The following is a 20,746-nucleotide window of genomic DNA, read 5'->3' as shown; positions in this document are numbered from 1 at the left end:
AAATTGCTCGTCATTTCAATGCTGAATCATAGTGAAATTTTTAAAAGACGTTTCTAAGTGTAGTTAAGCTCTTAGGTTAAACTAACAGATGCACACACCTCAGCTGAAGTGAGGACAACATGAACAGCTACAACTGAGTGAATGTACATGCAAAGACAAATGCCAAGTCATGGCCATTGGCTTCTGGAAGGCACCATTAATTGGAATGCATCTGGAGATGCTGAAGTGTGAAAAACTGTGTAACTTAGAATCAACAGAATACAGTAATTCTGTCAGATTCTGTTCTTTCAGAGAGGGGTCTGCATCTAAGACATGTTTCTTGCATATCTTCTTTGCCAGAGAATATTCTAGGACTACAGCAGGAAACAAGCTGGACAACTCCCTTGACCACATGGAGCTCACACTAAGTAAGAAGAACAGACAATAAAGGAACCAGAAAAACAATCACATTATTTTAAGTGCAATCAAGAAAATAAATGGGGCTGTGTGCTCTGGTGGGGTGGGTGCAGGGTATATGGGGCTTTTGTGATGAGGCCTCTCAAATATTGCTGATTTCCAACTAAGTCAACATTTAATTTTTGGTTGGAGTCATTGATAGCCTGCAGGATAACTATCCCAAGGTTTTCCCAGGAATGGGGCTCTCCTGGGATGTGGGAATTTCAGTCCTAAAACGGGCAACCCGGGCATACTGGCACAGCTGGTCACCCTGTAGGGGTTCTAACTCAGTTTCCTTTTACTTTAATATTTGTATTACTATTTCCATGCCTAATGAAGTTGCATACTAAACCTACAACTGTGGCTTTTATTTTCGTTCACTCCCATCTCTTCTATTTTCATAAAAAGAGTTTGATAGATATGACTAAAATCTTATAATTACTAAATGTATTTGTCATTCAACAACACTGACTAAGCTTCTGCCTAAAGATGCGTGGGGGCTACAGTGACAGGTCGAGGCAGCTGTTAGGGGTAAGAAGACCAGCCTACACCCAGTTAGAGGGGCATCCAGCAAAGACCCCAGGAGTTGAGAGGAGGTAGGTGGCTGACAAAGGAGAGGGCAGCAGGGCTCGGGGGCAGGGAGAGCTGCTCACTTCTTGTAATTGTATTTACTTTAGATGAACAATGCGCATCAAAGGCTCCAAAGAAGGATAATTTTCTCTGCCTTTGAAATGAGTTAAGGGGGAAAAGGACTCCATTCTTTCACCTTAGGGATCACGTTTGTAAAACGGTATGTCGCTCTGTTTTTTAACTAAAAGACTAGCTGAACTCTGGATTGCAGATGTTTTCATGACTATTGGAAATACATGTTTTCTCTCTTTGAAACGGTGAAATGCATATTCTTGGCTTTCCCTTCAAGGAAGGGGCCCCCATGTCTGAATTCATTTTCCTGTCCGTATGCAAATGTGGCGATTAGGTTGTCAGTGACATTACACTTCTTACACGCCTTAATTTTCACAAGCCCTTAGTGAGTTTCATGTTTGATTTCTGCCTTCCGTTCAGGGTTGATGTGTAATGACTCATACACATGCTGGAATATTCCAAAACTACTGTGTGATTCCTTTCCTCTCCCTTTTCCCCTTCCCATTTCATTTCCCCCTCATGGCTAATGAGTTCCTTCTTTAATGATTAATTGTTTTGAATGCCATGGTCAGTCTTAGAAACGCTGTGATCTGATTGAGGCACTCAAACCCTTCACTTGATCACTCCCCTTTACTATTTTTTTCTTTTTAAAGATGGAAGTTGTCCTATGGAAACGGGGCATTCACTCCTTAACCTGTTCCAAAACTTTAACTCTTGTGCCAAGGAAATAGAGCGTAAGTGTGTGTGTGTGCGTGTGTGTGTGTGTGTGTGTGTGTGAAGTGGTTGAATAGAAGGAGATCAAAAAGCCATAAAATTAAGTGCAATTTGTAATCAACATTTAAATTAGGCATGCTTTACCAGTTGATGTTATTTGAAAGATGAATAGCTGATGTCAAAAATAGACTTCTCTTTCTTTCCAAAGTGTGGCAAAAATAACCACATGCCTTTCTTGGACTCCTGACTCTGACCCCAAAGGGTTTTCTTGTATAGGAACCAACAATTCCTTGGATGGAAACGCTGGATAGGCGAGTCATTATTTTGAGATTTAGGAGATTTCAGATTCTTGGCAGACCTTGGTTGTTTTTCTAGAGTAGTAGGCAAGTAGTTGGAGAGAAAGCAAGAAGCTGATCCATGTCGCTGGCTTTGGGTTCTTTATGTAAGAATGAGACAAGGTGAGGAGCTGGCCTGCACCGCCTCCCGCTCCCCCCACTTTTTCCCTGAGAAAGGGTTCTGGGAGCTGCACGCCTGGTGTGGGATCTTGGTCTTCTGGAGAACAACGGGTCCTTTCCCCCTTGCCTTTGGGGTTGCTGGCCACTTGAGGAAAACCTAAGCCATGTCTGCCTGTTGCCAGCACAGCCCATCAAGGGGTTAGAAATAGTAGGATGGCTTGTGGTGGGAGAACAATCACGCCATTGTCAGATTTTTTTTCTTTCACTTTTCCTCCAAATGCCGGGCTGCTTCGTAGCACAGTGGGAGATACTGTGTGGAGGAGCCTTTGCCCATGGCAACGTTTTCTCTGTTCGCTTTTTGCCGCTTCTTGCATTGGAAAATTCCATCATTGAACACTGGGATTATATGTCACCGTTGCTGAAATCATAGACAGGAGTCCACTTAATTTGCTGTAAGCATGAGAGATAGCCAGAGAGAATGGGAGAAGCATAGCATTCCCTTGTATAAAGAGAAGATTGAACAAGGTCAGTGAACCAAAGAACCAGCAGGTCACAAACCCTCAGGGGGTCGTGCAAATCTTCCCGGGTTTCCTGTCTTTAGGAGCAAAAAGACATCTGTTTAAATGAAAACATATTTAAGATTGACCAAGAGGATTGAGCTGGGTGATGTTTTTGAGGTCTCATTAATCTAGTCTCGGTGCTTTTGCATAATTTTGGAAATTTCAACGACAGCAAGTTAAAGCGTTTAAGTACCTCTCAACGATTGCGGAGCGCCCGGAATGCGTATCACGTGGGCGTGCGCCGCAGGGAGCGCCGCTCCACTGAGCATGCTCCAGAGCCGGCCTCAGTTAATTTAACTGTGAGCCGAACGCCATTGCACGGTTTCAAGAGACCTTTACTCTTAGCCATACGTTCTTTGGTCCATATCCTGAATGGATCATTTGCTGAAGATTAGAAGCATTAGCAATACACATGCTGAAATTCATGTTAATAATTCAGTAAATTGCCCTATAATAATCTTCATTTCACTTTCTCTCATCAAAGCCCATCCCTCTGAAGATGTCCCTGAATCTCAGAAACTTAGTGTTACAAGAAAGAAAAGATAGTGACAATTGTGCCTGATTCTGATTTTCATTTATAAAAAACAAATGATGGTACAGAAGTGATTATAAATAGGTGATTGATTTGTTAGCACAAAATAGAAGAATTTCAGATACAAGCTCATGAAGGCAATTTTTGATGCCCCAACTCCTAATTAATTTCAACCTATATTTTAATGTGAGCACGAAACAGCTAACATGGATTAACTTTTAAGACTTCCTCCCTGTATCTGTTGATCTCGAAACGGTTATCATGAACTTTGTTTGGTCACTGTTTTCTAGTGACATTTGGGCACAGAAATGATAGAAGTTTTTAGAAATAAGGCATGTAGGTCCATTGTAAGGTTTATAGGCTTTAGGAACACCTGAAATTTGATGCTAATCTTCACATTTCAATTAAAATTTTAAATATATTAAATATTAGACTAATAAGAGATTTATAATATATGTGAATAGAATAGAAAATATTTTTACTCCCAGTTTCTTGTTTTTCATAGTACACCATGTGGACACCTTCTGTGTGTGTCCCTCATCTTCTGGTTCACCTTTGGTGCCAGCCATTGAGGGGGCAACCAGCTTTGTGCAGGTGTAACCACACAGCACCCCATTCCAGCTACACGATATTTCTCCCTCTCAGCCCAGGCCTTCCCTGAGACAGCATCCTGATGTACATGTGTGTACAACCTGGAAGTTGGGAGAGAATCAACTCCCCATGGGACAACCATCCAAAAGGGAATGGGAGTCTATAGGTTAATGCTTCCCTTTTTTTTCCCTCAGGCTGAAAATTCCAATGCACATGCTACACAGCTTGGATCATGTGGCCACCTTCTCTCCCTCCTTCCCTGCTTCACTCCCTCCTGCCTGCTGTCTGCTGGGATGAAATCTCCAAAATAACCTTCCTTTATAAAAGCCCTTGTCACACGCTCTGTTTTCTCTGAGGAACCCAGGCTAAGACACTAAAATGATGCACTGGCAGATGAATTGCCAAGAGATTCTTGGGTTGTATATATATCCTTGAATGGAGTTCAAAGAGATGTTTGGGAAACACTGGGCCAGATTGATGCCGGGGTTGTTGTTTGCGGAGCTGAAGAATGAGCTTCACAAACAGTCAAGGCAGGAGAGCAAGGTACAGGCTTTTATTTAGAGATAAAGTGAAAGGACAGAGCTCCCGGCTCACGCCAGGAGGGGACAAGAAAGTCCGTAGTGGTGCGTTGTCTAGGGGGTTTTATAGGCAGTTGAGGATTTTTCAAGAACATGAAAAAACTTAGGGGTGGGGACTTGTTAAGTGGTTCCTGAATATTAAAAATTAACTTAACTGTAAGGAATCTCCTGCCTTGATTTCTCTCTGGGACACTGGCGCCTTGGTCTGGGAGCACATCAAAAGGCTGCCTGCCCAGCCCCCAAGGTGGGCTGAGGTATTGTCTACTTGCTAAAGAATCTTGCCTCTTGAACTTCCTGGGTGTTAAAATGCAATCTTATCTTTAAGATGGAATTCTTCCTGCCTTTTACCATGCCATCTACAGCTGGGTCTGCATGCTAAGTTGCTCAGTTTGCAGAATTACCTCCTCAGATCTGAAGGAGAAAAGACTGCACATAGGCCTGGGCCTTTTAGTATGCTAAAGTGAATCTTAGACATGGTTACAAATGATTAGCATAATAAAACATGTGCTACTCTTCTGTATCTGGGGAACATTAATTGATTTCACTGGAGAATGATTCTAGAGCTCAATGTTTAACATAGAGTTTTAGCAGGGGGGTGGTTTCCTTGCATGTAGTTACATTGCTCTGATTGCAAATATCCTGCCCTTCCCCTCCGGAGGCGTTCTCTCTATTCTGACTACATCCATGGTCCCTGTCTCAAGATGACCCCTGGGATCACAGCATGTAGAATTTAGATGGTCAGATCTCTATCCAGTTCTAACAGATGTAGGAGTATCTGAGTCTTTCATGAAGAACAGTGGGAGAAGATCCTCAGGCCTCGTCAAGCCTGTTGAACATCTGTGAGTATGTGTGACATCTAGGAGAAGCAGGGAGCAAAGCAAAACAGAACATTTTTACAAACATTTGGAAATTCCACAATCTCAGGAGTCTTCTACAGTATTTCTAGATCTAAGTATAGAACTGCAGGTGATGTTGGATTGTTCTAAGGGAATTTTTTATCTCACTCTAGGACATGGTCTCTGCCTACAGGTAAAGGTGGAGACCCTTTGTTATGACCCAGGGAAGGGTGGTCTTTGCATCAGCCAGGTTGTAAGATGGACACTCAGGATTCTGAAACTCCAGCCACCTCCCTGAAACCTCTCTGTACCCATACGATCTAAGCAAGTGATTCTCAAAGTGTAGTCCCTGGACAAGACCATCGTTTTCTGAGGTCAAATTTTCCCCTAGGAGGGGGGTTAGAACTGTCACTTCTTGGGTCCCTCCCCAGATCCTCAGCAATCTGTTCTAATGAGCCTTCCAGATGGTTCTGTTGCTGGTCCAAGCTTGAGACCCACTGTCCTGGGCCCTGTCCTTCCCACCCTGGCTTGTGCACTCTGGGAGACCATGTGTCTTACCCCAGGCCCAGGGAATGGGCTCAAGAAACAAAAGGTGACTTGATGAGTCCAGACGTGAGAAAAGGGGCTGGAACTGTGTAGGTAGCTACCCAGCTTACAAACAGCTTATGCTCTGGACTTTGGAAGTCAGCTGTTGGAATGTGAGTTGTTTTCCTAGGAATCGTAGATAGGGTCACAGGCCAGCACACGGGGCATGTTTAATCCTAAATCTAGCTGAAATACTGCTGGTCATAATGAAGAAGAGCAGTCTCAATGCTCCCGCAGGATTAGTACCCACTCAAAGTGGAATAAAGCAATAAATGACACACAGAGATAGTGTGTCATTTATACCAACATTCGTGGCCGGGGGAAAGGCTGATTCAGAGGCTGGTGAGGAGGTAGTGAGGGGTTGTTGAGATAACATAGGAGTTGTGGGCCTTGCTCCTTAGAATGTCATGATATTAATTCCTTTAGATTTTTCCTAAATGTGGTTCTGGACTGTTACCTTCTCTCTTTCTGAAGGGAAACTTCTCACTAGGAGGGAGGTAAAGATCTCTGAGACAAGTTGGCAAGAGTGGAAAGAGTAGGGGAATTGAGAATGTGGGTTTGCTTTGTATTAATGTGAGAATCAATGGAGGCAGAATTAACTTGAGCTGTGAGCCAGGAGAGATGGATGGGCGTAGAGGGTGGCCCTAGATTCTCCTCTGACAAAAGATGGGCAAGAAAGCAGACAAAAACTGAACACAGTTGGTAAACCTATTTTCATCTTGGAAAATATTTATGAATAAATAGTTTTATATGAAAAAAAAACCCTGACCACGTGGTTTGGGGGCTGCTGTTCTGGAACCTTCTGTCCCATTGCATTGCCTTTAGCGACTCACATTTGTGTCACTTATCCTTTCTTTGGCCACAGAAGGGCTGCTGACCAGAGACCTTGACAATGACCACTGATAGGGTGTAAGAAGGTGAGCTGGATTGATCCAACGTCTTTTTTTCCTCCTAGGCATTTGAACTAAGGAATACCCAGAGCATCTATTGTGCAGCAAGAGGTACGTGGCTGATGGTAATCAATTTACATGTTCTCAAATCAAATACTTCCAGCTAGGTTTCCTGTGGTGGTTAACATACCTTCTTTTTGGGTTCACTGTGCATTTATTAACCGTTCTGTTTTTGAACCATACAAATGATTGTTGCTGACGATTAAATGGCTGGATTGGGGGAAATGTGGTATCTCGAATGGAATTAATTAATTGAATAATATTGCCTGACAAATGGCTCTGTCTACCAAGGGGGCTTGAAACTGAATTACTGATGGCATTTATCTCTCTATTTGCACCCCAACAGTAGTGACTAATTTTTATTAATATAGGGTCGTCTTCTAAAAGGAAGAAAAGAGGCCAAAATATCAGGAAGGAAAAAAAAATCAATGTCTTTGTTCCTCACCTCATTATCCTGATAAATCATAACAGACTCTGTTAATTAGATGGGCAGCCTTAACTGGCTGACTCCTGTCCAACAATTACCTCAGAAAGTAGCCCCATTGGGAACACTGCCTTCCCTGGGGAGGAGATGAAAGGAAGAGAAAAAAAAAGGGAGCGTTTCCCTGGCCAGCCTGAGGGGCCCACAGTTGCCAGGGCAAATTTCTAGACTGAAGGGCCTGAGCTGTGCATTGCATGGGGTGTCTGAAGCTGCCTCCCAGTCTAAGTCTTAGGTAATGGTCCTCAGTGCCTCCAGCTCCCCCAGGGAGATTAGAGCCTAATTAAACAGGAGAACAGGTGTAAGAGGGCCTGATTTGATCCGGCCAAATTAATTGCTGATATTGGGCTGGCATTTGGTAACTGGAAACAGTGAATTAACTACAGCCGGAATACAGCTAATCTCTTGGTCTTGCTGCGACTGTATGTAAAACAGACCAGACTCACTGGGAACACAAACAAAGAGGGATTTGAAGTGGAGGTACAACACATCCTTGCACGGGAGAGCCTGGGCAATGAGCCTGCACACAGAGGGTAGCCATACATCCCAGACTCCTGCCTGGGACAGTCCAGGTTTGTACCTGTTGTCCCTGCAAAATTATTAATAGTGCCTCCTTTCATTCTCAAAAACCATCCAGGCTAGGCAATAAATTAAATGGTTACAGTATTTCAATGTCAATTTTTAAGCCATTTTTTTTCTTTACTGTGAGAGTGATGTTAGAGATTGAACTGTTTTCCCAAAAGATCCTGGAGTCCTAATGCCCAGTACCTGTAAAAGCAGCCATATATGGTAATTAGGGTCTTTGTAGATGATCAAGTTAGGCTGAGACCATCAGCGTGGGCCCTGATCCAATATGACTAGTGTCCTTATGAAAAAGGAAAAATTAGGCACAGAAACAGACATGCACACAGCAAGGATGCCATGTGACAATGGAGGCAGGGATCAGGGTGATGCTTCTACAAGCCAAAGGGTGCTAGAGAATGCCAGCAGCTAAGAGCAAGCTTGGAGCAGATCCTTCCTCATGGCCTCAGAAGGAAACAACCCTGAAGACACCTTGATCTTGGACTTCCAGCCTCCAGAACTGTGAGCCAAATCCATTTCTATCACTTGAAGCCATCCATTTGTGGTATTTCAATTCAAGTGGGTCCCAGTCTCAAAGTGTCTGAAAGCACTGTTGTTGGTCTTTGTGTGTACAGTTCATGGAAATGAGCCATCCTGGTGGCAAAGGCAGTTGCAGGGGTAGGGTGAGAAGTGGTTCAGTGAGCCAACACTGTTTTCTCAGTGCCAGGCACTAGGAAAGGAGGAAGGAGACAGAAGTGGGTCCTGGCCTCCAGACCAGCACTCAGCAAAGGTCTAAAGCACACTCACCATGTGCCAGCCCCTGGGCTGTGGGCAGGGGGCATCCAGTGGTGGAGACCAATACGTCGACTGTCAATCAAGCAGTTGATGGCCGGGGCTGGGAAAAGAGGTGGGGGCAGCGGGGAGGGGACAGAGCAGCTTCTTCTGTCAGGGGAACTCAGATCAGTGGAGGAGGCCACCTCTGAGGTGAATCTTGAGGAAAAGCTGTATGCAGTGGCTGTGAGCAGGATGGGAGAGATTAGAAATGTTAATCGCTGGTTCAGAAGAGGGGTACCCTTTAGTCTCTGATCTCTCTGGACTTGAAGAGGTCATATATCATGTCCAGAGCACTAATTCTTTCTAAGTATATTCTATGATTGCTTCCCCGAAGCGGAAGTGGGGCTGCCACTAGTCTGGGTTTCAGTCAGGGACATGATAGGACATTTCAGAACATTCTACAGAGTACCTTTGTAGTGGCTTCTTGCTGTTGAAGCTCCACACCCCATGCCCTTGGACCTGGGTTCCCTGGACCTGATGTGGATGCCATCTTGATTCTAGGTTTTCAGCCCCTTGGCCAAAGACTGAGGAAATAATGAAATCAACAGACTCAACCCATACTGTGCATATATGTTTGAACTCTAACTTTGGGAGTTCTTAGGTGCAGCCCAGTCAGAATGGGCTGTCGACAGTGCCACTTGCAAGATGAACTTTTAGGTTGGATGTTAAAGTTGCTGTTTGTCTTCTCTAGTTGATTTCAATTATCTGTCTCTGGTGGGCGCAGGACAAAAAGTTTTGGTCAGGCAAACTGGGCTCTGATTCTGTAGGCATGGCATTTATTATGTAAGGGTACAGGTCTGCATTTCAAAACGAAAAATAACAATAATAATTAAAGTTTCTCTAGGCTTCTCGTGTCCAAACCACTCTTGCAAAACCACCTCTGGATGAGCTTTAAGTGTCAGCAAGTCAGAAACATGTGGATTTAATTTCCATTGAAATACACCAGGGGAACAAGGGGGCAGCAGGGCTTGGCAGGCAGCATCTTAGGATTTGCCAAGCCCCAAATATCTCACACTCCGTAGGAGCCGTCACGCTCGCCCCCACCGTCTCCTCTGGCCAGTCCAGCCACTGCCTCTCTTGCTGTACCATCTAGGTTTTCTCTGACCATAAGGCTGTTCTCTTGGTCCATTTTAGCTGCCAGAAGGGTGCTGTTAACACCACCCACAGGCTTACAGGACTTTGGAAGGGGGACCAACACAGAAATGAGGTGTCAGGTTGGCTCCAGTCTTACCTGGATGAACAGGCATTCTTTGCAGCCATTACTGTGCTTTTAAAACCCAAACCAACTATGAGAGAGGTTTTCCAACTTGACTTCTAGATGGAAAAATATTTTGCTTTTATGGTGGATGATGGTATCAGGTACCAAATATATTAGGTTTCACAGTCATCCAACAACTCAGGCATATAATGTAAAACATGCCCATAGTCTGCAAAGACCATCCCACCCCACCAATTTCAAGGTAAATATGGGCCCACGAATCTCCTGGGAAAACACAGGAGCCATTTCCCTAGAGGAGAGGACCCGCGAGTCCATTGCGGTGGTTCTCTCCTGGGCCCCGGCCCCTGGCCTGCTCACTGAAGAGTAAGGATGTGCCAGCAAGGTCTGTCATGTTCTTTCTTGATATCAGGGCCTCTCTTTTCCCTCCTGTATTTGCTCTGGACAGCAGTCTCTTTTCCCTAAAATAATAGTGTACATTAAATGCAAAGGGCAAACTGAACCTTAAAAGAGGGCTTTTTGCCTTGAAGACAACTAGTGCTTTGGAGGCTGCTGTGTGTCATAGTGTGACATGTGACCATGCCTCTGTTACTCTCATCTTACCAAAGGGGCAGTTGAGGCAGCCTCAGTAGATAGAATAATTTGTGAATCATGTACCTGGTAAAATAACAGCAGAAACTTGACCTTGGTCTTCTGGGCTCCAGAAACAGTGTTCTTTCCTCTACTCAGTGCCTCCTCTTACTCCACTGTGATGATTCCTATTATGTGTTGATTCGACTGGCTGGCCCATGGGGGTACCCAGATATTTGGTTCAACATTATTCTGAATGTTTCTGTAAGGGTGTTTTGGGATGAGATTAACGTTTAAATTGGTAGACTGAGTAAAGCCAATTGTATGCCTTAGTGGGTGGGCCTTGTCTAATCAGTTGAAGGCATGACTAGCACCAAAAGGCTTACTCTCCCCTGAGTAAGGGATAATTCCTCTTTCCTGACTGGGACAGCAACTTTTTCTGCTTTTGGACTTCAAACTGAAATATCAGCTCTTCTTGGGTCTCAAGCTTACTGGCCTTCAGGCCAGACTTCACTATTGGCTGTCCTGATTCTCAGACCTCTGGACTTGAATTGGAATGACACCCCTGACTCCCCTGGGTCTCAGCTTGCCAGCTCACCCTGCAGATCTTGGGACTTGTCAGCCTCCATAGTCACATGGACACCCACTTCGTATTTGATCTATGAGTTAATCCTGTAAGGTAGATGGGTCAGGTACCCTCACTTCTGTTTGCCCAGTGAGGGAACACCTGGAAAATGGACATGAGTTTGTGCATGTGCACACATACCTGCACACCGATGTGCACACCACACTTTGGATTGAGGGCAGAGCCAGGTCCGCTCATTCCTATTTGTTGCTTCTTCTGCAAGGTACCCACAGAACAGCCATGGATGGCAATGCTAAGTTACTTTTAAAGACTCATTTATCTCTAAATGTGCTTCTGTGTATCATCAACAGGGGAGCCACAGTGATTTGTTTGTTCTTCAAATTCCAGATTGTAAATTCCAGCTATGGAAAACAATGCAGCAAGGAAAGACTCAAACCTCTCAAGTTCCCACCTGGAGGTCCTGTCAAGTACAATTACCCTCTGAACAATTGGGCACCAAGCTGGACAAGGATATCTGGCTAGAAGAATTTTTGTGGAAGTGAGGGGAAAAATTCCTGTTATCTTTGTTAGCCATGTTAACTCCAAAGCCATTCAATGTGACTATTGACACTTATAGTGGGTGTTAACATTCAAGGCTTTCTGTTTTATAAAGCCACCCTTGCCTCAGGGTTAAGAACAAACCACGCTCTTGCTTTTGTGATATCCATTTTGGCAGTCCAGGGCAATGCCTGAGCTGTTAACATTGAAGATGTGTCCTGACTGGTCATTGCAAGTCAAAGGATGCGTGGTGAAGGAATGCTCAGACATCGTCAGCTGCCCTTATCTAGTGGCCAGAAGGTCAGGAGGTGGCTGCTGTGGCCTTCTGCTGCTGTTTCTGAGTAGCAGAGGAAATTATATTCTGGGCTTCAGCAGCCACAGGATCCTTGCACCATCCTCTGAACCTCCCTGCTCCTCCAACCTCCCACCACAAGCTTTTCGGTGTTGAAACATCTACAGAAAATGGATGGAGGGTGGTGCACTCACTTGAGGCATGTACTGTCCATGCTTACCTCCCTCTGCTTCTGCATGAGCCCAGAAGCTGGTGGTGGAGAAGGACAGCTAGAGAGGGATGCCTGGGACTGAGTCTGCAAAGATGGGGCAGCAGGCGGGCCCTGATGCTCGCAGGCAGGCAGCTTTGTTTTTAATGAATGAAATCTAGCAAGTTCCCATCTGGGGTCAGGGAATACAGGGTTAGGATCCTCGGACTGGATAAGTCGATGGAATTCAGTTTGGCCAGTGGGACAGAAAAACAATCTCATCCTTTGACTGAAAGCCTTTTCTGTCTCTCCCAACCCCCTTGTCCTAGAACAATATCATTTTCGAAAGGTCTGGTTGGGCTTCACACCGCAAACTAGTTGCTGTGAGCAGCAAAGAAGAAAAGAGCATTTTCCATTTAAAAAATTAGCCTCAAACTCACTAGTCCTGCCTGGAGCCAAAAGCTCCTGACTTCACCGGCTTCTCTCTAATGGACAGTGGGTAGTTTTTCATACTTTGAAAAGCACTAGTTTTTTTCTTTGCCGGTTGAGTAAGCTCTCCCAAGTGGGGCTGCACAAGAAATGCCGTTTCTCATGGAAATGGCTTTATTTCCATGATACCCACAAAGAGGCTTGTTTTCATTGCGGTTCAAATGTGCTGGACAACGTACTCTGAATCGAGGAGGAAAATGGAGATAATTGAAACATTTGCTCTAAGGGAAGAAACCAAGCAAAGAGGTCTATTCATTCACATTGACCTTGGAGGTGGATATCAGGGAATGTTGCAGTGTAGGCCTGATTATTAGCTGAGGGGCAAGCAGGGCTCCTGTGCCATGTGGTGTGGCCATGATCCTTTCCCTCATGGAGCTTCAGTATTAGGTGCTTTTCCTCAGTGGACTGGGTACGTGTGATGGGTTCTGGCATCCCTTGGTCCTGTTCCATCTCAGCAGAGCCGCCTTAGCAGCCAGCCAGCCTGGGGTCATTGGTAATGCCACAGAACCACCCACACCTGACCTTACAATCCTGGTGACTTTCTCCCCTGGTCCTTTTTGGAATGTTTCAGGCTTAGGTAGCCTTTAAAAATATTGATTCAAATTGAAATCTCCTAAAGAAAATGGATGCCTAGCCTCGATCCAGATTAATGAAAGACTCACCTGGCGGTGGGGCCTAGTGTTAGCGTTTAAAACATCTTCTCAGGTGGGTGCTTCTGAGGTACAGCCAGGCCTGGAACTTCTGAACCAGATACGTGAAAACTGTCTCTTGGCTGCATTTTTGAGAATTTCTGGGTCTCCGTCTCTCTCTGCAGGTGATACTGCGACATTTGTAGGTGAGCGAGTGTTCATGCCCTGGGAGGGGGCTTCACTGTTGCAGCCCAGCTAGTAAGTAAACAGGAGTCATCTGTAAGCCCACCCAATGGGTGGATGTGCATGCACACTTGCAAACCGTCTTCCCAGGCTGCAAGGCCCTCACACCCATCACCTGACTATGCAGGTATCAGGACCTGTGGGAGTTGCTGTCCCGAGACCTCAACATCTACTCTGTGGAATGTCTACTATTCATCTTCTGGTTTCCACTGAGTAAAGAGGTACTTAACTTTTGTCAGTACTGTTAAAAACTCTTTCATCATATGACCCTTGGGGACTTTGTAAGCCCTATATATGCCATGCCCCTAATTGTAGGCCATGGCCCAGTCCAGTTAAGACAAAAAGGTTTACAAGAGACACATTTTAATATAAGGACACAGGCTAAAAGCACAAGACTGGAAGAAGATGTGCTCTGCAAACTGAAAGGGCAGAAAATGGGTGTGGTGATCTTAAGATCAGACCAAGTCAGCTTCAAGATAAGGGGTATAAACAGGTTAAACCCTCAAACCCTCTTCCCATCCCTTTCCTCACTACCTGCCCTGCCTTGCAGCCTGCCTTCAGAGCCTGAGGTTCAACTGCCTCCATGGGGACAGGAATCTGGGGTCTTGGGGGCCCACCTCTCTAGGCTTTCTGCAGACCATCTGGGTGCTTAGAGTCCCAGGTCCCCAGGGCTCCGCCTAACACTGCCTGGCTTGGGAGCTCATCCCTTCTCCTTGCTTCTCTCCCTTCTCTCATCTTCCAGGCCATGGCATCATCCCATCCAGGGATTTAGCTTTTACAAAGCAGGGAAGAATCTTTTCAGCTGGTCCCAAACCCCCAAGGCAAGGAAGTGGGAAGCTTGGCTACCAGCTGGAATTGGTGTAGTGGGGGAGTGAGGAAGCCCTACCCCACTTATGTCCTAACAGCTGACCCTGCCATAACACCCGCCACTTGGCTCAGGTGCTCCCAAGCAGCTTTCTTGTTTCTGTCCTGGGCTGCTCCAGGCTCTTGGTCTCTGTTTGGAGCATAGCTGCAGAGGTATGTTACTCTCTTATCCCTGCCGCGGCATACACACTTTCACTTCTTTAAGGCAGCCCTCACTTTTTTCAGGGCCTCCCGGGTCACTCAGAAATCCTGTTGAATTGGGTAGAACTTAGTTATTCCCTCTGTGGCCGCATATGGGTAGAGATTTGGCTTTGAGAACAAATCCCCATGGAGGATCTTTGCTACTCTGAGCCTCCTTTGTTCAGAGGTTCTCTTCAGACGGGAAATAGCTGTTCTCACTTAGCAATACAGACCCAGTATGTGTTACAATGGAATTGCATTGGTACAGCACCCAGGAACTCACTAGTCAGAGCAGGTCTGTGGACCAGCAGCACCAGTGCCATCTGGAAGAATCAGTGATGCTGATTCTCAGGCCCCCACCTCTGTTGCTTCAGAATCTGAATTCTAGAACTGTCCCAGGTTATTTAGGCACATATTAAAATTTAAGGAGCACTGCTCTAGAGCATTCACATCACGCTGATATGCATCAAAGCGATTTTTCTTACTTTAAAAATGTTTTTAAACAAGAAAGCATGAAGCATTTTGCTTATTAAAGTAGCAAAGGGTAAAATAAGAAGACATTATACTATTGTTTTTGTTAAAGAGATACTTTTTGTATTTGACACTGCTGGTGGGAAAAGTAAATTAGTACAGTGTTTCTAAAGAGCATGATTGTTGGGGAAGTCTTAGAACAATCCACAGCTCTTTAAAGGAGCAATTTCATTTCTCTGGTTTTATCGCAAGTTAAAATTGCGGTCGTGATACAGCTTCGGGGATATGCTGAAAAGAATTTTCAGACAATGGTTCAGTTGTTTTTCTGATTTTCCTGCTTACTCAGAACCCTGGTTTTGTGGTGGAGGAGGGACCTGTTCTTTGCTAGAAAATGTTTTCTACCCCAGATTCCTGTAATAGGGAAGAACAATGAGATATTCCCAACTTCTATACAACCTTGATGTCCAAAAATAGATGTTTCATTAATACATTCTCATCTATCTGCACAATGAGATGCTATAAGACATTAAAAAATCACGGAGAACTGTGGTTTCAAGTGATTTCTGGTGGGCTCTTCCCCTTATTAATACTCAGTTCATGGAATCCAGTATCTAGAACTATTAAGAGTAGACTGTTCTGGGTGAGCGGAGGATGGGAACCTCATAATCTTCTCCTTCCTCCTGAAAATTCTACTCTCCCCTCTCTGGGGGTCCTGAAACACCTTCAGTGGCTTCTAGAATTTGGTAGAACTATAGAGCATAGTTTGAAAACCAGTGTTTTACGATACAGTTATCTCTTTGTCTACATGAAAAAATATTCACAGGATCTTGTTAAGTAAAGAAAATAGTTTACTAATCAAATTATGCTGTGATCCAATTTTATATGTAAAAATATAGAAACATTAATTTTCCCAGGCTTCACCAATTTTTGGAAAAAATGAAGTCACGGGAATCATAATTACACAGATGCCCTGGGTTGATGGTTCTCGTTTGTTAAATAGTGGCTTCCTCCTCAGTCTTCACCCCACCCACCTGTTTGTTATCTCTGAGGGCCTGGGAGGAATTTCCTACCTGTTAGGACCATGATCCCTCAAATTTTCTCTCTGCCTTGTTTTCCATCGCCTGCAGAGGGGTGTGAGGATAGTGCGAGGTGAGGCTCTGGCTGCCAGGGCCTCTGAGAGGCCTGCCCAGACGCTGGCCTAGTGCATGCTCTCCTGCGAACCCTGGCCTTGGTCCTGTGCTGGTGGTGCATGCTACTTGCTGCAGAGAGCCAGGAAACTGAACAGGGGCTGTTCCACAGGGCTGGGCTGGGCTCGCGGGGGGAGCTGGGGACCAGAGGCCATGCCAGCAGCCATGCTGACCTCATTTTCCACAGTCCTACAGAAACCCACGCCTCCATGCATCCAGCATCAACCTCCCAGCTCTCTCTGTTCCAAAAGAGCCCCCATGGGCATGAGCCTTAGCCAGGCCCCCATGTGTGCATGTGTGTGTGTGTGTGTACATGCACATGTGTATATTATTAAACCAATATAAATTGGAATTTCAAATTTTAATAGTTTCTGAATGGCAAGATTGGGGTGCTTAAATGTTCTAATTTTTTTCACACTTGTGTTTTTAAAATTTTCATCATAAATATATGTTACTTGTATTAATAAGTTAAGATGTACCTGAAACCAGTTATGACTCTAATCACTGAACACACTTCATAGCTCAGTACATTTAACTGGGAGTTTCCTGTAATTCAAAGCAAAGTATTTTACCTGTGTCAAAAGCAAAGTCAGAGGGGTGGAGAGGTAGGTGTGAGGAGGGTGGTGGGAGGGGAAGATACAGCATAGGCATCAAAAAATCGTGTGGAACTGTGTTTTCAAACTATTTCTAGTAGAAGACACCTCCATTTTTTATATTCAGTCTTTCACAGAATCTCAGTATCTATATGCTGTTAACAGTTAGCAGGATGTGTGCGTATATCATTTTCCCAGCTTTATTGAAGTATTATTGACGGCAAGGTATTATCTGATCACTTGTCATCTCTACCTCTGCCTCTGTCTATAAAGACTGAAGACGGTGTAAAGACAATGCGTTTCAGCAAAGCCCGAACATCGCAGACTGCTGGGGCTTGGGGTCTGCTCTCCTTGAGTGCCAGTTCACGGGGCTCCCTGCCCCGAGGCTGGTGGGAATGGGGCTTGGGGACACCGGCTGGCCACACAGAAGACTGTAGCACAGACACAGGGGCACCCCAGGGTTTTCACACTGGCACATGGCGGGGGAGTGGGCGGCATGGGGGGCTCCAGTTACAGTGAGCGAGCATCAGGACAATGGCTGATATTACTAAAGCTGAGTCAGGGCCCCAATTCCCATTAAAACCTGTGCTCTGCAGCCTCCCTTTCGCTGCTAAAGGTTGTTGACCTCAGGCTGATTCGCAGAAAGATTCACTCTCATGAAGGGACTTTTCACCTCAGGTGGGAATGAGAGAAGAAGGTGTCAGGGACATCCGTGCAGTGGGTGTCCACTGAGCTTACTTCCTTTGTGGTTTTCCTTTGAGGAGGTCTGCTTGGCTGTGCTGATCCTGCTTTGAAAGCTAGACTCCAAGTGTTGCAGGGGACAAAATCTCAGCCCCTCTTTCACTGTTACAACACAAGGAGGCTGTCCCATGCCCTGTGGAGACTCCTGAACTTCTGGGTCAGCCCCACTTCGAGCTACTCCCACTATCTGGCACTTCCTCTGTGCTTTATTCTCAGAATATGCCTTGGTGGTGAGATCTCCCCCTTCCCTGTCCCCCAGCTTTCCCTGCCCCTCCACCCTGCAGCACTGCACAATGCTTTGAGCAGCTTCCAAAGCAACCACGAAGCTCCCCCCTCACTTTTGCTTTCAGTGCTAGGAAGTGGTCCTTTGTCTTCCTGACTCCCCCTGCCTGGCCTCCCAGCTGAACACAAACCACCCAGTGTTTCTTATTCATTGCTCACCTTTTCCTTGACGACACAAGCTAACATTTGTTGAGGGTGCACTTGGTTTCCAGCACATGCACTAATTAGCTGCCGTATGCAGGAGGTACTTCAATAAATCCCACTGGTTAGATTAGAAAACTGCCTCCTGACAAAAGCCTTGGCCTGAGGGAAGGTGGTGGAGCTGGCAGTCCAGGCCACCTGGCTCCCAGTCTGAGAGGTGAGCCCCAGCGCTGCTTCTGTGCTTATTTTTTCTGGGAACCTGAGCGAAAATTTTAAATACCCCGATCCTCCCATTCAGTGTTTTCGGTGGTTTTCATGGTTCCTCAAGGCCCTTCTGCTTTCAGGTCAGACTACTGTGGAGCACTCTGGTGCTGGGGCTTAGACCATCCTCCTGAAGGCCTGCGGTTGCACAGATCCACAAGGGCACACAGTAGGGAGCATCAAAGAATAGGGTGTTTAACCTGCTTGAACATCTCTACATAGATGTCACATTTAATCTTCAGTCAGGTGCTTGTATTATTAGCCCCATTAAATTTTTTCACTGAGGTGAAATTCATAAAACAAAATTAACATTTGAAAATGAATGTGTCAGTGATATTTAGTAAATTCACAATGTTGTGCAACCACTACCTTTATCTAGTTTCAAAACATTTTCATCTCTGCCCCCCAAAGCCCTTACTCACTAAGCAGTTATTCCTTATCCCTTCCCCCAGCCCCAGGTACCCACCAGTTGCTTTCTGTCTCTGTGGACTGACCTATTCCGGGTATATCATCGAAATGAAATCATACAGTAGGCGGCCTTTCGTGTGTGGCGTCTCACTCAGCATGTGTGTTAGGTCCATCCATCTTGCAGGCTGTATCAGTACTTCCTTCTTCTGGCAGAGTAATGGTTCCATTGTACGGCCAGTGCACATCTTGTTTATTCATCCCCTGCTGAGGGGCACTTGGGTTGCTTCCACCTTTGCTATTGTACATAGTGCTGCTATGAAAATTGTTGTACAAGTATTTGTTTTGCAAAAGAGTACCCATTTTCAACTCTGTTTGGTATATACCCAGGCATAGAATAGCTGGGTCATATGGTGATTCTCTACCTCACTTTTGAGGAACCTATTAGTACCGTTTTAAAAGCAAGGAATCTGAGACTCACAGAAACTGAGGTGTCTGAGGTCACATGACTAGTAAATGACAAAGCAGTGGGACCTAGGAACTCTTACTGCTGTCATTCTTAGGACCTAGATTGCAGGCAGCAGGGAACATCATTCATTCACCCACCAAACACAGAGGGCCAGATGTAGCCTTTGTGGCAGATTTAGCAATAACTCTCAGAAAAGAGCTTCCTAATGCCAGCAACTTCAGGAGAAAAAAACAAAGGGAGTCTTTTTAATCAAAAGTTAACATGATGAGCTCACGTAAATTCCATTAAGCCAACAATATATTTGAGCACAGGGTAGGTATTCTCATGTCTGGCTGCGTATTTTAATATTTTAATGTTCATGCTGATTCGATTCTCCAACAGACATAAAAGGTCCACTCCTTATTTCTAATTGTCATGCACTGTCTGCATTTCATGATGGACCCCGTGGAGGAAACCGATTTGGTTCTGAGGTTCTGATTGGAGTGGGGAGTCTGTGAAGGTCTTCGCCAAAAGAGAATATGTTGATGGCATTGCGCGCTCAAAGGGTTAAATGCCAGGGCCAGGAAGGAGAGGCCAAAGGGCACGAGGTGGAGAGAGAGGCGGGTGGCAGCGTGGCTTCAGCGCTTGGAATCTTTTTTTCCAGTGGTTTCTAGGGGAATGTAACTACAAAAAGGCAAATTCTAATGTCTACCCTCGACTGTTCCCAGCTCACTGGAGCATTTTCTGGGTAGAAACGTGACATCCAGAGGCTGGAGTGGAGCTGAATTTGAAAACAGACGTGGGTTCCTCCCGGCTCCCAGCCTCCCTCAACTCCCCTCCCTGGCCCCGCTTGCCTGCTTCACCAGCGCCCTGCCAAGCCCACTGAGGAGGGCTCCCTGGCTAATCTAATCCCCGTCCCCACGCGGGGACAGACACCCCCGCTCCGCCAATGAGATGCGGTTGTGCAGACTCTGCCGGGCTGTGGAAAATTCCATGCGCCGGCGGCCGCTGCGGCCCCTGGCGGCGAGCACGCCGGGCTCTGCAGCCGCCGAAGCCCAGCGCTCGGGGGCCGCGCACGCCGCCCGGCTTCGCGCCCTCCCGCGGGCTCCGTGCAAGGCGCTGCTTGGCCGGAGTGTTCCCCCCACCTCTCTGCGAGAACAGCAAATCGAAGAAAAGCTGGCGACGCTTGTGTCATTGCAGGAGAACGGGGTGGGGTGGGGGGACATATTTGATGGCATTTTCCCCTTGTGATGTGTGCGCGCGCCACCGTCCCCAGCTCCCGCCTCGCTCACCCAAGCTCTAAGTCCTGTCTGGAATTGTCCCCCAAGTCCCTCCGCCAGGCTTTGCCACTCATAAGTGTGCGGAGAATGAATGAACCGGGAACCTCTCTGGGTCTGTCCACCTGAGGCCTGTGGTGCCCTTTTAGAAATGGCTGGTGGGTCCTAGAGAGGGAGGGATTAGGAGTTAGCAAAGGTATATATAAGGTATATGTGTGTGTGTGTGCGCGCGCGCGCGCACATACACATACACACACACACAGCAGCCAAAGCCTATGCAGTAGGATGGCTGCCAAGATCGAGAGGCTCACAGAAGATTGCAGAGCCCCAAAGGGGGGCCCTCCTGCCCGTTTGCCAGGGCAGGGGAGGAGGGCCGTGGATCTGAGACGGCAGCGT

The 20,746-nt window shown here is 46.1% G+C and overlaps 1 protein-coding gene across 4 annotated transcripts in view; it reads left to right on the top strand.

The window, feature by feature from the left end:
* The window catches only part of KCNE2 (potassium voltage-gated channel subfamily E regulatory subunit 2), a 180,395-nt gene that overhangs the window by 11,127 nt on the left and 148,522 nt on the right, over positions 1-20,746 (top strand). Inside the window, exons 1-3 of one of the 4 annotated variants that reach the window (XR_012129149.1) lie at positions 1,930-2,249; positions 6,884-6,929; positions 11,511-11,850. The gene's annotated coding sequence lies outside the window, so the exon portion shown is untranslated. Of the gene's footprint in view, positions 1-1,929; positions 2,250-2,283; positions 2,772-6,883; positions 6,930-11,510; positions 11,851-20,746 lie in introns of those variants that run through there. The other 3 variants (XR_012129147.1, XR_012129148.1, XM_073231399.1) reach the window with 3 other exon arrangements.

The sequence above is a fragment of the Manis javanica genome, chromosome 3 (genome assembly GCF_040802235.1).
Source record: "Manis javanica isolate MJ-LG chromosome 3, MJ_LKY, whole genome shotgun sequence".
In the NCBI taxonomy this organism is placed as follows: Eukaryota; Metazoa; Chordata; class Mammalia; order Pholidota; family Manidae; genus Manis; species Manis javanica.
The sequence above is the reverse complement of the archived record's forward strand: the minus strand, read 5'-3'. Positions and strand labels throughout refer to the sequence as shown.